This window comes from Cyanistes caeruleus, chromosome 18, assembly GCF_971803275.1.
Source record: "Cyanistes caeruleus chromosome 18, bCyaCae1.hap1.1, whole genome shotgun sequence".
NCBI lineage: Eukaryota > Metazoa > Chordata > Aves > Passeriformes > Paridae > Cyanistes > Cyanistes caeruleus.
In genome coordinates, this window is record NC_141718.1 from 13431367 (window position 1) to 13439983 (window position 8617).

Below are 8617 nucleotides of genomic sequence, written 5' to 3' on the forward strand. Positions count from 1 at the left end.
CCCTGCCAGGGAACAATTCCTGCCCAATATCCCATCCATCCCTGCCCTCTGGCAGTGGGAGCCATTCCCTGTGTCCTGTCCCTCCACCCCTTGTCCCCAGTCCCTCTCCAGCTCTCCTGGAGCCCCTTTAGGCCCTGGAAAGGGGCTCTGAGGTGTCCCTGGAGCCTTCTCCTCTCCAGGTGAGCACCCCCAGCTCTCCCAGCCTGGCTCCAGCCCCTGGAGCATCTCCATGGTCTCCACTGAACCATCTCCAACAGCTCCACCAGCACACCCAACCCACAGCCAGCCCCAGCTCACCCTTCTGGCTGCTCCCAGCTGTTCCCACCAGGAACCGCTGCCACCACCACGTGATCCATCCAAAATCATGTCCAAGCTGTGTTACTGTCTCGGGTGGATGATGTGATCCAAGGAGGGGCAAGAGCATCTACTGAGAATCATGTATCATGGTGCTTTAAGCATCTCTGCTCTGGGACAAAAGCACATCCACCTCCTCAGAGATGAGGAGCCCCTTCTGACCATGTACATGCCCTGCTGTGTCTTTGGCCTCTCATTATCCTCTTGATGAAGGAACACAATCAGCAAAACAGGGAACAACAAACCAGCACAGGCAGGTTGTTGGAATTTTATTTCTGTCTCTGGGTAAGAAAGACAAATCCATTCTCTCCAAAATCCGGGGGAAAGGAGATGCCACAGTGCTCCCTGGAGGGAAGGAGAGGACAGCAACCCCACATCAAATTTGGTGATGGTTTCTCCAAATTTACAGCGGAGTAGGTTCATCTCTCATCTTCAAATTGCTTTTATTTTACCTTGAATTTGCTGCCTTTCTCTTTTTTAAAAATAAATAAATAAATAAATAAAATGCCTGGAGCATAAAGACAAACAAAAATTGTTTCAACTTTGGAATGACTCAGATATAATCTCCTTGTTTCTCTACAGGTGAAATTTGAGGCTTTTGACCTCAGCACTTGGGGACTTTCTCAGTGACTCCTGGGGTCCACAAGGAGTGCCAGTCCTTCCTGGCGTAGAGGAGCCCAGGACTCAGGACAGCCCATGAAGGTCCTTCTGCAGAGCTCCTCAAACTGTGCAGGGATGGGTTGGCATCCTCTGGCAAGGTATGGGTGGAAGAATTCACGGAAGGGAGATGGAGTCACAGCAGTCTACAGCATGTCCCCTGCTCACCCTCATGTGCATCCCAGAGCCAGCCAGCAACACACAGATACAGAGTAATTCTTTGCTTTTGGTTACCAGTAACCAGAGTTTGCAACAAAATCCCAGCTCCTCATTTCCATCAGGTGATTTATCTGGGCTGTGTCAGGGTTGTTCTGGTGCTACCATAATGTGCAGTGTCTGCTGTGGACAAGCAGCCAGAGGATCAAAGCCTCTGGGCCACCTCTGGGAGTGGGGTGAGCTGACAGGACAGCTATCCCCACAGGATGTAAAACCACTGCAGTGTCTGCTTCTGAAATATCCACAGCTCCAGAGACAATAAAAAAAAATAAATAATTGGGAAAACCCAGAGAAAGTCACATGTGGTGGTGTTAACATCACCTCTTACACTGGCAGAGCCTGACCTGGCTGAAGCAGAGCTGCAGAGAGGCTCCCCAAAGCACAGAGCAAAAATGTCAGCACAAGGAAAAACCTTTGCTGGGTCTCTCTGCTAAGTCTCACTTGCCAAGTTGGATTCTGTCCAACTTTACCTAAGCTTGAAATTTTCCATCCCTGAGTATTTTTCTTTCCGAGTTCCAGTGCAAAGAGCCATAGCCAGAAGGACAAGAAGCTGGGGCAGGCAAACACCCCAAGATCTGCTGGGGGGATGCTGCCCTTCACTGGAAGATGAGGCTTTGGAGAGACAGCTCGCTTTTTCCAGCTGTATCAGCAGCTCTAATGAGAGGAAATTACTTTGGCCTGCATTAAGAAAAAAAAATTCTGTCATTCCAGTGGGAAGCTGTCAAGTTGCTAGCTTGATGAACAGGGACTTGGGAGTGTTGCCTTCTCCTGTCCCCAGGAAAATCTGCCTAAATTTGGTTGATGATGTTGAAAAATTATTTGAGTTCTCACAGAGTCGAGGTGTGAGTTCTGGTGACAGCTGCCAGCACTGCTATCCCCGGCCCAATGTCCCCCTGCTGGACTGTCCTCCAGAGCTCTTGGGGGGCTCTGTCCTGTGTTCTCCCCTGTCCTGGGGTGGCTGTCACAGCTATGACAGCAGGAATGGGGCTCAGCAAGGTGAGCTTCCCCTGTGGATGCAATGGCTTGAATCCCTCTGAGGAGGGATGCTCCCTTTGATACTTCCTTGGGCAAAGATTTAAAAAATTACCCATAAAACTTCAACTGTAAGAAACTTTGAATGAGAAAAATGAAGGTACACAACCACCAGTGTGAAAGATTCAGCCTTGAAAAAAATAAAATATAAAGGGTAAAGAAACCTATGAGCAGGCAGCAAGGACCTGCAGTCCATGCAGTAAGCAAGGGCCCATGGGTTTGGATGTGGAGTTCAGGGTTCTCTGAGCATCCCCTGGCCCTCTGGTGCCCATTCCAGCTCTAGGGCAGGGACTGGCTGGGATCACAGGACAGAGCCCACAGGGAACGTGGAGGAGGAGCAAGACACAGCAGACATGGAGCCTGGATGAGAGCAGATAGAGAGCAGTGTCCAGTGATCAGTCAAGTGATGGACAGCCTTCACACAGGGCCAGTGCTGGCAGCCAGCAACTGCAGCCACTCTTCCCTTTTTCTCCTTAATTTGTCTCAGAAGGCCCCTGTATTCCCCACAGAGATTGTGGTGCTTGTGGGAGGGTGGGGGACCCACAGGGCTCTCGAATACGCCCTTTCCATCTCCAGGACATGACAAGACACTCCTGACAAAAACCCAAACTCAAGAGATGAACAACCCTAGAAAATAAATCTATTTTCAACTCTATTTTCAACTTTCTTTTTTTCAGCCTTTTTGGGATCTTGCACTCCTTCTTTGGGACTGGAGAATAAGGGAAAAGCATGAAGGTTCCCACAAAGTATTTGTCGATTTAAAGGAAGAAGGTGGGAAAACAACACAAAAGAGAGAAAGAGGGAGAGAGAGAGGGAGGGAGGGAGAGAGGGAGAGAGGGAGGGAGGGAGGGAGGGAGGGAGGGAGGGAGGGAGGGAGGGAGGGAGGGAGGGAGGGAGGGAGGGAGGGAGGGAGGGAGGGAGGGAGGGAGGGAGGGAGGGAGGGAGGGAGGGAACCAGAACAGCTTTTTCCCTCCTTCACAGAAAGTTCAGGAGCACTAGGGAAAAATGAATATTCTTCCTCCTATTTTGTTCCACTGGAAGAGAAGTCCAAGTGCCCCTCAGTGCCACTTGCTTGCAATTACAGACACAGAAAGTTAAGAAGAAAAAACAAATGACACTTGGAAAAAACAAATATCCATCAGCTGTGAGCTGGGAACTGACCTGAACCAGCCTGAAACCTCCTCTAGCCAGAAGCTCTCTCTGGCAAGGACCATCCAGGCTCTGTGGCCACCAGGCCCTTGCTGGAGCTGCAGCTGCCGTTGAATCAATCAGGTTTTGCTGTGAGACAAATCTGTTTCCAGGGGCTCAGTACAATAGAGCCTATTTCTGGAGAAATGAGCCACCACATTAATCAATAAGGAGCAGCCAGCTCCTCAAGGGTAAGGGGGGGTTGGAGTTGCCCTGCTCCAGCCTCAGGAGCTTGTCCCCAGTCCCATGATGTGTGGTTGCCTCCAGGTGCTGCAGGGAGCTCTGCCCCGTGTCACCACCTCGCTGGGGTCCCACAGGGCACCTGGGACCTTTGACTCCATTGGCCTTCCCAGGGGATGCTCCTGGCAGGCAAGGGCTGCAAAAAATAGAGGGGCTCCTTAGGAACATCACCTGAGAGGGGTTTGGGAGGATGCCTCTGGCCAGCTGGACTAGGAACAGCTGGTTCAGGTCCCAGCAGCAGCTCTTGGGGGACAGGAGGGGCACAGCCATCCCCACCACATACTCCTGCTGTCCCTGCCAGGACTGGCTCCTTCTGCCTCCCACCATCTCCTGCACATCCCTGGTCCTCTCAGGAAGAAGAGCCCTTTCCTGGGAATGTTTCCCCAGCAGAGGTGTTTAAATCATTTACAAAGGGCTAAAACAGAGCTGGCTCCCTTCCAGGTACTCTGGCATCCAGGCTCTGTAAACAACTCACCCGCCAAGAGAGTCAGCTGGGAAAAAAAGTTTCTCATGTCCATTCCCCAGGCCCCACTTCCACAGAAACCTTCCAGCGTGATCTTTTCTCAGCTGTAAGAGCAGCAAAATCGTTTCAGGTCTCCACTGATGTTCCTTTTCCCTCAAGCACACTTGTGGACATCTCACATGACCCCCTTCTTCCAGTGGATGGAAAAAAAGAAGGTCTCTCTGCAAAAAAATAGAATTAACTGATGTGGTAAGTCTGATGTGTCTTTCCCTGCCTTGGGTATCTCCTAGGTTCCCTTTCAGAGGCAATTAATTTTTTTAACAGCATTGACCTTTATGGAAACAGGAATTCACCTGGGTATTTTCACATGGCTGCTGAGCCCCACCCAGGAACTCACAGGAAGAATCAAGAAGATATTTATTTCTTAGGCTGCAAGCAATTCACCAAAAATCATTGGGATGCAAGTGGAAAATTCCAGGGATCAGAACACAGCCCAGCTTTCAAAATCCCAGCCATGCTGGGAAAGCAAGGTCTGGGCTGGCCAGGAGATCAGCTGCAAGAGGAGCCACCCAGCATCTCTTTCCTCTGCCAGGTCTGTGGCAGTGCTCAGCTGCTCTCTCCAGGGACCCCAATCCAAAGGAATGCCCCAGGAGGTGGAGCTCCCACCCTGTGATTCCCCAGGTGACCAGCAAGTTCCCAAAACTCCTATTCTGGTCTCACAGAGGCAGGACACCAAGTGCTGCAGCCTCACCTGCCTGTACCACACCTGGATGGGGATCACCCCTAATCCTGCTGGAGCAGCTGAACCTCCCAGGGCCAACCTCTGCAGCACCAAGTGCAAGGGGAAGGATGCAGTTCCCTGGTTCCCCAGCTGTGAGAAGGAAGGCTGGTTCCTCCATCCTGCTGCCCGAATGTGGTCCATAATGTGGCACAAGTCAGAGTGATCCCCAGGAGGGTGACACTGAGGCTGACTGGGGGCTTGGGAGGGTCTGAGAGTAGCAACTCATCCAAACATACCCCATCCTAAGGCTGGGAGTTTTCACCCCACAGGGGTCTATCCCCACAGAGGGGACAGTAGTGGATGTGGAATTCTCCCTGAAGAGTTGCACAGAGGGAGATGAAGTCTCTTGTGAAGAAAAATAACCCCCTACAAGATGAGAACCCATACATGGCTGCAATTTGGGAAGCGCCATCCTCGAGTCCACCTTCTCTTGGGTTTTTTCAATGTATCCATGTCAGACTGACCCACCCAGCTCCTGCCACCCCAGCACCTGCTGTTCCAAGGGGTACCTATGATAGAGCCTGATAACAGCTGAGGATTCATTCTGCTCCCACACAGTGCAGGTGTCCCTCCTGCATGCTGGCCTGCAGTGGGAATGATTTGGTAGCACAGGTGCTGGGCACAAATCAGGCATATGATCAGTGAGAAACACCTAACAGAGAAGGACCTGAGTCAGCATTCTCCAAGGAAACCTCAGAGGAGCAATGCTGGAAGCACAGAGTGCTGGGGCAGCAGGGCTGGAGGGCTTGAAATTTTCCATCCCTGAGTGTTTATTTATGTGAGACAGCAAGGTCAGAGCCCCGGTCCCAAGGATGGGGCAGGCTTGCCCCTAGCCTGGCACTGGGCTGAAGGAAGAGGAAGGTAAGGAAGGCTGGTCCCACACTCAAGAAGCAGAGCCAGCAGTTTCCAGGTCCTGTGCCTTGGCCTACTTCTACCATGAGGCAGGAGGAGCAATCACCCCACAGTTTGTCCTTCCCAGGTGCTGGGAGTGGCTGCTGTTGCTCCTTGCCGTATGTGATGTTTGTGGTGTCAAAGAAGCCTCTGCTGAGGTCTAGCCCATGAAATATGCATGGTATGGCCTCCACTTCTGAACTGCATCTCCTCCTGTGCCAAATTCCCTCCTCACCCATTTGTCTCACATTTAAATATTTCTTCACATTTTACAGCTTCTCACACCATCCATAACAGCTTCTCCTGGATTTATTCCCATCATGACGAGAGTGGCCAAGGAAAGACTTGAATGTGTGTTACCCAGCCTCAGCCATGTCCCCCACGTGTGATATAGCAGCATGGTTGTGTCTGTGATGGGTGTTCCAGCCACGGGCTGACTGAGCTTCCCATGCCAGCTGCAGCCACCGTGAGCAGGTGCCAGCAGCACCTGTCTGGGCATGGTGGGGATGGGGACAGTGGCCTCGAGGGCATAATGTCACAGCCAAGGGGTATTGGGAGCTGGGGGTCAGTGCTCTGCAAGGCCATGGTGACCCATAAGGGCTTGGTACAGTCTCCACAGAAGCCTGGAGCATCCCTTGTTTGTCTCCCTGCCACTGGCAGGGCTGCCAGCTCAGGGATGTCCTCTGCTTCAGCTACTACCACCCTGAAAGAAACCCCATCAGATTTTACTTTCATCAAAAAGTGGCTTTTTAACATTTCATTTCTGAGTTTGAGTCTGGAAGTAAAGTTTCTTCAGAAACTCAGACCTGGTTTTGCACTCATCTGGATGCTGCAGGGCTGCAGCTCTGCTGGCACAGCAGGCAGCACTTGGAAGCTTTCCCTGTTAAGACCAAGCGTTTCCCAGGGGTGACTGGTGCCATTAGAGCCTTTGAAGGGAATTTTCTTTCTGGAAATTGGCTGAGAAACAAGGTTTGAATTGCATCCCAAGAATTCATATGTGCAGTCTCATCACAGTGAGGAACTTTGGGTGAATTATTATTATTGTCTAAATGGTACAAAAGAGCACAGGGAATGTTTTGAAGGAAGTGGATGCTTTTCCAGAGCTTTGTACCCAGCTCTGTCAAAGGCAATACCACTGTCTGGCTGTCTCCATGGAAGGACAAGATGTTCCCAAAGAAAACCTTACAAATGAGCTCAGGGAATCCCCGTGGTTTCACTACAGCGATGTCAGACGGCAGGAAAAAACAATTGCGGGAACTTTTTTCCAGCCTGCGGTGAGCATTCCCAGCACAAGATGTCACTGAGGAGCTGGATTTGGACAGCTCTGCATCAGTTTGGAGTCATCCTCCGGGAGCCACTGGAAACGGGGCTGGAGAGGTGGGCATGGAGAAGGAACACGGTCACAGGGAGAGGACGTGGGCAGATAGAAGAGATGAGGGCACAGAGTAGGGACATGGGCACAGAGAAAGTGTCACAGCTGTGATGCTGCTGAGAAGCAATCCTGCGAAAAGGAAGGGAGGTACCTCCCAGGCCAAGACTCGGGAGCGTTTCTGGCCGCGGGGTGTGAGGGAGGTGCTTGGTGACCTCCAGAGCTCAGCACTGGGTGTGCCAGGGAGGAACAGCTCAGGCAAACGCCTGTCAGGAGCAGAACAGGCACTCGCCCTGCCTGGGAAGATCCCGAGATCCCACCAGCCCTTCTCAGGGGCTCCACGGAGCAGGCGAAGCCCAACAGCCCATGACGAGGGAGCCAAGTCTGCTGCTTCAAGCAACCCAAACACCCACGGACCCCGACCAAATGAGTGAGGATTCAGCTGAAATCCTCAAACTGTTTACGCAGACATCAGAAGGAGCAAGTACAGGGGCTTGAAACATCTCTCCCATGACACGTCCTGCAGGTCTGAGATCCCTTCTGCAAGTGTTTCCAGCTCCACAGGCTGGACTTACCACAGCCTCCCCCAGGGATGGCTACGAGGGAACAAGCACTCTTTGAGGTTATCCTTTGGCCCTCCCTGGGGCTGCCCTGAGCACTCAGTAGCCCCTTGGACCTTTTGGCCCCAGTGCTTCCCACAGATCGCCTTCAGGGACCACTTCAAGTGGTCCCTTGGGACCTTCATCATTTTCTGAAGGGCTCCTCCAAGGGCATGAGGCCATCTTTGCCCCACTTCCAGCACTGCTCCAGGGAAGAGAGTTTCCTTCAGGCCCCACCCAGGGTTCCCCTCGATCCACACCTGCCCCTCCAGGCCCTTCCTGGGGCTCTCGGGGAGGGAGGTGCGCCCGGGACCGGCTGTTTCAAGGGGATGGGAAAGAGGAAGGCACCGGGCTGTGGGAACGGGGTGCTCTGGGCAGGGTGGCTTCAGTCCTGGTGCTGGCCCCGGTGACCTATCCCCGGTTCCTGTCCCTGACCCGATACCTATCCCAGCGTCGGTCTTGGTCGCAGTCCCGATCCCGATGGCAATTCCGGTCCCAGTGCCAATCTCGGTGCCGGGGCCGGTCCCAGTCCCTGTCTAGGTCCGAGTCCTGGTGCCGCTTCCGGTTTCGGTTCCAGCGCCGGTCTCGGTGCCGGTCCCGTTCCTAGTTCCGCTGCCGATCCCCGTCCTCGTGTCGGTGCCAGTCCCGGAGTCAGTCCCAGTCCCAGTGTCGATCCCAGTTCCCATGGCCGTGGCGGTGCCGATAGCTGTCCCGGTGCCAGTGCTGGGGCAGTGCCGGGGCACGCGGCCGGTTCCGATGGCAGCAGAGCGCGGCCGAGGGCGGGGCGGAGCGGGGCCGTGGAGCTGGGCCCGGGGGCGGTCCCGCGC

At 53.2% G+C, this 8617-nt stretch overlaps 1 long non-coding RNA gene across 2 annotated transcripts; it reads right to left on the reverse strand.

Moving 5' to 3' along the window:
* Positions 1–608: 608 nt before the first annotated feature.
* On the reverse strand, positions 609–8576 carry LOC111936688 (uncharacterized). Of its 2 annotated transcripts, XR_015277733.1 has the most exons (4): positions 8233–8576; positions 4163–4371; positions 3421–3585; positions 609–1905 (listed from the first exon to the last, which is right to left on the reverse strand). It is a non-coding gene; the product is annotated as an uncharacterized LOC111936688 (long non-coding RNA). The 2 variants fall into 2 exon arrangements; XR_015277732.1 differs by lacking the exon at positions 8233–8576 and having other exon boundaries at positions 3421–3823.
* Between the last annotated feature and the right edge of the window lie 41 nt (positions 8577–8617).